The sequence below is a fragment of the Patagioenas fasciata genome, chromosome 3 (genome assembly GCF_037038585.1).
Source record: "Patagioenas fasciata isolate bPatFas1 chromosome 3, bPatFas1.hap1, whole genome shotgun sequence".
In the NCBI taxonomy this organism is placed as follows: domain Eukaryota; kingdom Metazoa; phylum Chordata; class Aves; order Columbiformes; family Columbidae; genus Patagioenas; species Patagioenas fasciata.
In genome coordinates this window covers 115,580,408-115,589,144 of record NC_092522.1, presented here as the reverse complement: position 1 = coordinate 115,589,144, position 8,737 = coordinate 115,580,408, and positions in this window count along the sequence as shown.

Below are 8,737 nucleotides of genomic sequence, written 5' to 3'. Positions count from 1 at the left end.
TAACCGCTTAGGTCAGGTGTGTGGTGAAGATGTACTTGAAAAACTTAGCAACTCATCTGGGAGTCTACCTGGAAACTTGTGCAGTTACTGACTGCTCCTTCACCTTTTCTTGATCTGTGGAAATACTCTTTTCATTGCACCTATGTAAAGAGTCAATTACCCCAAATCTATCCTTTCTTTTGAAAAGGAGGAGAGGAAGAGAGGAAAGGAAAGGCAAGGAAAGGCAAGGAAAGGCAAGGAAAGGCAAGGAAGGCAGGAAGGCAGGCAGGCAGGAAGGAAGGAAGAAGGAAGGAAGGAAGGAGGGAAGGAAGGAAGGGAGAAAGAAAGAGAGGAAGAAAGAAAGAGAGGAAGAAAGAAAGAAAGAGAGGAAGAAAGAAAGAGAGGAAGAAAGAAAGAGAGGAAGAAAGAAAGAGAGGAAGAAAGAGAGGAAGGAAGAAAGAAAGAGAGGAAGAAAAAGAGAGGAAGAAAGAAAGAAAGAGAGGAAGAAAGAAAGAAAGAAAGAAAGAAAGAGAGGAAGAGAGAAAGAGAGGAAGAGAGGAAGAGAGGAAGAGAGGAAGAGAGGAAGAGAGAAAGAAAGAAAGAAAGAGAGAAAGAAAGAGAGAAAGAAAGAGAGAAAGAAAGAGAGAAAGAGAGAAAGAGAGAAAGAGAGAAAGAGAGAAAGAGAGAAAGAAAGAAAGAAAGAAAGAAAGAAAGAAAGAAAGAAAGAAAGAAAGAAAGAGAGAGAGAGGAAGAAAAGGCTGTTGTATCCATCTACTGAAAACGTGATTTTTGAATAATAGAGAAAATTTGCTGTATTTTAAGATTTGGTTTTATTAAACTCGGGCAAACCAGGAAATCTCATCTTCGCTTCCTCACTGGCTACCAGGAAATTTATCCATGGTTTACCTAGGACCCCCTAACTTAAGAGAGGTGGAATTTTAATTCCAGGGCTGCAGCAGCTCAAGAGCCAGGTTTATCTTTGGGCAGGGATTACCTATGGTTTCTACTAGATTATTCCTGACATGTGGCTCATCATATTACAGGTTAACTGTTTAAAGGGTGGGGGAAAGCACAACGCATAATGAAGAACAGCGACATAACTCTCTGCCCTTCTCCACAGAATAAGTCTATCATGAGTTTAGGAGGTTTGTAGATTAAAATACTGCCTTGACAGACTATGAACAACCTTACCACATCATATAACAGGAGTGAACTTTAAATCTACCATTTTGGCTACCTTTGAAACTCACAGATAACACCAGTCCTAATGTAAAATCTCCTCGTGGTTCACATCTGGGTTTTGTAATTGTCATCTGAAAACAAAGAACGGTGATAAACTGACTGGTCATTTCACTGGAATCCTATTACTCCAGTGCAGCCTTTTTTGGTAATTAATATTGTATTTCTCCCAATATAAATCAAGGTTGAACAAAAAACTCACGTTCAGCTTTTGAACTATGTTTTAATAGCCATGTTCTTCCTCTTGCTTTCTTCTCCCCAATTTAATTTACTATACCATAAGTGCTGATTTCTCCTCATCCATGATTACAAGCAGAGTTCTCTGCCAGTGATTCAAAAACAGTTGGACAATTCCCCCTAGGCTTATAAACCCACTGTTGTTCGCCTGCTGTCTTAGGGGAGATGAAAAGCAAATCCATGAACTGCCAAGAATCAGACCCAGGCAGGGATGCAGAGCTGCGAGAGCTGGTCCCTGCTTGGTGGACAGGAGACAGATGTGGCCCTGGGATGAGTTCATGGGGTCACACCTTGGCCCTGATACTGTGTTCAGTTTTGGGCCCCTCACTATAGGAAAGACGTTAAGGTGCTGGAGAGATTTTAGAGAAGGGCAACAAAGCTGGTGAGGGGCCTGGAGCACAAGTCTGATGAGAAGCTGGAGCAGCGATTGGCTTCTTCAACACTGAAATGGAGAAAAAGTCAAACACACGCATGGAACATAGCATGGTAGCTTCTTGTTATATGTATTTAAATAATTTCTGGAAAAGCATTGAACACATGAATAGCTGATGCCTCATTTCCAGAAGAGTTGGACACTCACATCTCTAAATCACAGAACCAGAGTCACAGAATGGTTTGGTTTGGAAGGGCCCTTTGAAGATCATTTAGTCCAACCTCCCTGCCATGGACAGGGACACCTTCCACTATTCCACTAGACCAGGTTGCTCAGAGCCCTGGCCCACCTGGCCTTGAACACTTCCAGGGATGGGCATCTACAGCTTGTTTGAGCAGCTGTTCCAGTGTCTCACCACCCTTATAATAAAAAAATTTCTTCCTTATGTCCAATCTAAATCTATCCTGTTTCAGTTTAAAACTTCAAATTTTAAAGTTGTCCTGTCACTACTGGCCTTGGTAAAGTTAAATCAGCAGGACCTGCAACTTCTTGGTGCCTCCTCCCAAGGACAGGCAGCCTGACTGTTCCACATCTACTTTATAAAAACGTTTCATTTTGTGTTACCTAATCTGGTGATTCTGGAGCACAAGTCTGATGGGGAGAGGTTGAGGGAACTGGGGCTGTTCAGCCTGGAGAAAAGGAGGCTGAGGGGAGACCTTATCACTGTCTGCAACCGCCTGAAAGGAGGTTGTAGCATGGAGGGGGTTGGTCTCTTCTCTCAAGTAACAAGTGATAGGACGAGAGGAAATGGCCTCAAATTGCACCAGGGGAGGTTTAGATTGGAGGTCAGGAAAAAATTCTTCACAGAAAGGGTTGTCAGGCATTGGAACAGGCTGCCCAAGGAAGTGGTGGAGTCACCATCCCTGGAGGGGTTTAAAAGGCATTTAGATGAGGTTCTTAGGGACACGGTTTAGTGCTAGAGTTAGGTTATGGTTGGACTTGATGACCCTGAGGGTATCTTCCAACCAAAATGATTCTGTGATTTTATGATCTTTACCTCCTCGCAAACAGAATGCCATCACATCCAGCACCATCTCCTGTCACCTATGTCTCACAGCCTCCCAGCCTCACGTTGTGCTCCTCAGGAGAAGGGCACTTCACCTGTGGTGCCACCTCATGTGAATTCCCGCATCCAAAAGCAGAATGGGCACAAGAACCCAGACTGTGGGCACAACTCTAGTTTTTTAACTGCCTGTGAACAGAAAAGGCTCAGATAAGTACCTTGCACCAAAAAACCTCTGGCCTCTCTAATCCCAGAGGCTCCATGTAAAACCATCTGCAGGGCATCTCTCTTCATTTTTTTGCCTGGTACCTGCACAGACCCACTCCCAACCTACAAAAAAACTCAGCAGACTGCCAATGATGTTCCAGTCTAAAATTTTGCCTGACACACCTGTCACACCACATCTAAAGAGCTTATGAAAAACCAGAGCAGGGCTGGTTACCAAGGCAGTGAGCAGATTCCAGCAGTAAAGCAGGATTTGCACTCAGAGGCAGAACTGCTTCGGAAGCGCAGGGTTTCAACTGCAGGGTTCTATTCTATGATGGAGACTCCCAGTCCCCTTGTACACTCACGGGCAACAGAGAAATATTAAACTGTAGGGCTGCAGTCTGTTTGCATTGAGCTGAACGAACAGACTCCAGCCACAAATCACTCAATATTTTAACAGGCTTTGGGAGGTTTTTTTTTTTTTTTCCTCATTTTAACCCTTTGTGAGCACTCTGGGTCTGCAGAAGATGGCTGGTGGGCAGTCTTCCACCACACATGGTGAAAGGCTACCTGGTGCTAACCTGCTTTTTCCATGTCCCCGCTAGAGCTGAAGGGACAGGGAGGACCATTCCCTTCACCTCTCAGGTCTGGGTTCTCTACTACAACTGCCCTTCAACACACTCCTCACCACTGGTGTCTCCCATTGCTTGCTTACTAAAGGGGTCCCCATGGAGGCCAGTACCCGGCTGTCAGTTATCTCACAGGCACTGGACCATAAGCTCTGCAGAGGACCTGGCTATCTCACAGGTGTCAGACCATAAGCTCTCCAGCTGCTTGCCAGCCCCCAAGCCATGTGAGCTTGCCCAAGTCCTTATAAACCTCTTCCACATGTTTTTCAGGTTGACACACGGCGGGCCAAGGGGAGAACTTTTGAGTCACATCTGGAAAGGGACAGCAAATGTGTTTGTGCCCCTTTCTAAGCACTGGGGAGGTGGATGCTTGCTGTATCTCCATCATTTCTCTCTGTATTTGTCTGCTCTGCTCCAGCTCAGTGGATGAAGAATGATCTGTTCTCTGTCAGAAATGCCCTGTGCCAGGTATGGGGAGAAGTCACGAAGAATACAAGCTGTAGGCTGCTGATTTCTAACCTTCAGCATTTCTTTTTTTTTCCTTTTTTTTTTCATTCCATGCCCACTTAGTATAGAATCATAGACTCACAGAATCATTTAGGTTGGAAAAGACCCTTAAGGTCATTGAGTCCAAGTGCAAACCTAACACTTGGTTCCTCACAACCCTCTTCATGTTGAGGTAAGTGGTTGAGAAAACACCTCTGGCTTATGAGTCAGTGAAAGGTTCTTAGTTTAGCAACAGGGAGTAAAACTATGTATAAAACATAAAGACAAATATCAGCACTAACTTCAAACATTGTCAGATGTTTGGTCCCAAAGTCAGGTTTTGGGCATGAGCTGAGGGATATACTGGCGTCAATGGGATTGACTGTGCAAGAAAACAGTGCTGGACAGGAGTTCGGCAGTTGGTTCCCCAAGGCTGAGACAGAGATGGGGACTCCAGCCATCACCAGCAGCCCAGCCTTCATCTACAGCTTGTATTTGAGTGCTCTCTAGTGGACACAAAAATTAGTCCAGAGGCAAACACGGCTGATGCTCACCCACCCTGTCACGGAGGCACCCTGAGGTTCGTTTAAGGGACAACAGGGTGCAAAACAACTTTTATTAAACCGGTGAGAAACGGGGTTTCAGCACTCCAAAAGTGACTTAAATACAGGTTCGGATATCAGTTGAGGAAAATCATTAAGGGGCAGCAACTAATACAACAGGCGGTCCACAGAGTGCATGCATGTGGCTTCACCCAAAACAATGCTGGAGCCGTCTCTCAGTCCCGGAGGAGTACACACTGGCCTGAACACGGTGCGGGATTATTTTTAAAGAGATACACGTACTCATAGTGAGTATGATAAGTTAGTACACTCGCGATTCTGCGAGGGTAAATTTATAATACACTCGCAAGCCTGCAAGGGTTAATTTACTTACACGGGCAAATGTGCACGGAATATTACATGTGCTTGTGTGGAAGCATGGGAGGAAAATACACTCACGATTGTGCAAGGAAATAATTTATACACATGCTCATATTGAGCACGGAAAGTTATACGTGCATATGTGCACGGAAAGTATAAATATACTCACAATCCTACAAGGAGAAGTTTTACTCACACCCGTGGCAGCAAGGCAAGCGGAGTCTCCATCCCAGGGAGGGGGGACTCTCGGCGGCAGCATCTTGCTCATGCTCCGAGAGACCCGCAACAATGGGCGGAGTCTCGACGAGAGTCCCGTTTTTTATAGGCTGATCAGATCTGACTGTGGGCATTCCAGAAGCTTCTCTGCACCCCCACACCGGCTGTGGGGTGTCCCTGAAGCCTCCAAACATCCCCCACATTGGCCGCAGGTGCCCAGCGGCTCACTGGCGCCTCGGCAATCCCTTCTCCTAATGGCCCTGGCCAGGGTGGTCTGGCGCCAAACAAAAGAAGCTGTTAGCCTCAAACGGCGGAGAGAGGGAGATGTGCCTACTCCTTCCATACTGAAGGAGGGAGGGGGAGAGAGGGGGGTTTACATCCTGCCACACACCCTGAGCCGAAATCACCCTCACCCAGCTGCCTGAGGCATTGCGTCTGTAATATCTACACACCATGGGGCTGTGCTGATGTCTGGGAGTAGGGTTTTGGGGGGTGGTTCCAAGCAGGGTCTTCTTAATCTGTGACTCTGAAGGGTGACATATGGGAGTGGTGCGGGGTCACAGCGAATGTACGCCTTGTTGGATGCCTCTGGTAACAGCTCAGGCACAGAATTGCAGGGTGACATCCCAACCCCATCCCTGTCACACGGTCTTTCTCCTTCTGTTGAAGGAACCATCTGCAGGACCTGCTCCCACATGTGCAGTCAGCAGGTAGAAGAGCAGAGAGGTACTGTGGAAAAAGAGTAGAAACATTTTTTGGTCCCTAAGAGGGATTTCGTGTAAAGGTGGGGAAAAATTATGATATAAACTAACCAGCCACTCCAGGAGCCCTCTGCTTTGAGAGCCCTGCCTGTGCAGACACAGTTGCTCTAAGGCAAGATAGTCCTTGTTTCATAGCACAAAGTGATAACCCACCAGACACAGTTGAAACTTAAACTACTTCAAAGTGGCAAAAAGGGTTTTATCCCATGGAAGTCAGCTCAGGACATAGGCCATCAGGTGGTGCTCCCAGATCAGTGGAAATGTATTACTGAACCTCAGTGTTCAAAGGGTGCCCCAAAATAATGAGATTTATAAGAACTCTTATATTGGTATTGGTTCTCAGGTTTGCTGCACAGTCTTCCACAGGCCTGCAACTCCACATCTCCAGGTGATGATCAGCTGCCCTGAGTCCCAGTGCCACTGTGCCCGATGGCCAGGGTCAGGCCGGCGCTCATCAATGTGCTCTTTTCTGCCAGAAGAAAAAAAAAACAAGCCAAACCAAACCAAAACCAAACTGAAACCCACAATTAAATAGATAGATAGATAGATAGATAGATAGATAGATAGATAGATAGATAGATAGAAGAAAAAGAAAAAAAACAAAAACACACATAAAAAAAAGGGTCCTATGGAAGAAATTTTCTATGTAGCATGCAAGGCAACATGGGAACCAAACCCCAAATATTCTGGAATATTGCTTCAGAAAAAGGCAAGATTGCTGCTTACCTCCAGCAGACAGCTCTATCGGCATATCACGGATTTCTTCTGCTGGATTTCAGTTTTGTCCAACTTTTATGCCAATATTCACTCAGAAATGCACTCTGCATAGTCAACACCTGCTGAAAGATCCTACTCCAACCTTATGGGTAAGTCACTTGACTCTTTCCACAACTTCAGAGGTTAGCAACACCAAGACATTTGGTTTATTTTCCAACTACATGATACTTTCGATAACACAGGCTATGGAGTTATAAAAATGCCACATACAATGAGACCTACTAAGAAATCAGATAAATTAGTGGCACTTGAACATCTTCACATGCACACCAACAGAGTGCACACAGCCTCTCAGGTCATAGACAAAGCCCAGCAGCACACTAGGGCTGAGCAGACACTTCTGTTTATGGAGAAAAGCTCCAGTTTTCGAAGCACCTTCACAGGCGTTGCCTCCGCCAGGGCTGGCAGCTCAGGTCCTGCTCTATTTTTGCTGTCTCAGGTGGCAAACTGCCAGTTGCTTACTCCTTGTCACTATTTGAACAAATTGAATTATCCAAGAAGCCAACCAGGGGCAAAAACGCCATTAAAGAAGTAAATCACTTAGACATATAACTATTTAGGGTATACTTATGCTTTCAGGAACTCCAGCTCAGGGCTTTTTAACCCTTCAGAGGCCACTTGAGGACAATGCACATTTCAAAAGCATTTTCCAGTGGTTTGCAGCACTTCTGGCAATTGCTGAAGGTTGCAGCCGTGTGGTCATATTTACACTCTGCTTAACAAAGGTTTCCAGTGGCAATAACCAGAGAGAGAAAACAACCAGGATTTAGGAAGGAACTCCACTTATGAAGTCTCCATTTTTGTTTGTTTTGACTCATGAATTTCACCAGACTCCTTGTTTCACCAAAACCAGCAAAAGATCGCTTTGTATCTGCCACCTTTGGACCTCTCTTGATTTCTACAGACTTCCATTGTATCCCCAACTCCTGCAGCTTTTTCTTTTTAGGATGAAGAGCCCTAATCCGCTCACCAGCTTCTCCTTTGGGGGTTGCTTCTCTCTGGGCGCACCCCTGGGCCCCGCCGGGTACCCACTCAGGGTGCAGAGCCTCTTCTTAGGGCAGCTGCAGCCTTTGGTTCTGTTTCTGTTTCCCAGCATGTCCTTAGATTTTTGCTGTGGTATTGAGGTGTGAGCAGCAGACAGCAGTAAGTTGTGCCCAGTGCCAAACATCTTTTCCTGAGTGCTTCCCCGCAAAAATTTATCATTCTGGAGATGCACATGTGGGAGCTGTTGGTTAGTGCTGGTGTTTGTATATAAACCCCTGCAATTTGTTTGTCCTACTCCTGCAGGAGTTAGTGCCAGGCTTTCCCTGGTGCCATAGTTCTGGTTGCTGTAAGTCTGGGGAGGGAGTAGGGTGCCAATGGGGAGCAAACTATGGCCTCAACTCTTGTTGTGGTTTAGCCCAGATATACCTGAAGCAACTATTAGGTTACTCCAAATGGTGCCTTTGAGACAAAGTCTTAACTGAACTGCTGATCAGCAGAGAAGTGGGATCTGCCCTGTCTCTTTCATCTTGCAAACGTCTGCTGGACCCTCTGTTCATCTTGTTCTGGGAGAGAGAGCAGTGATGGTTCACACCACCACATACACCATACCTGTGTAACCTCATCTAGGTGTTCCTACTCCGGCAGGGGGATTGAACTAGAGGGTCTTTCAAGGTCCCTTCCGATCCCTAACGTTTTGTGATTCTCTGAAAAGCTCCTCACACCCGTTCAGGGAAGCACCAAGCACCCAGGTGCACATCTCGGTTCAGCCAGAAGCGTGCAAAGGAAGCTGTGGGTGCGGGTGTAGGGCAGCAGAGGGAGCAGCTGCTTGCTGCTTTCTTTCCAAAATCAGGGCTGGCGCAAAC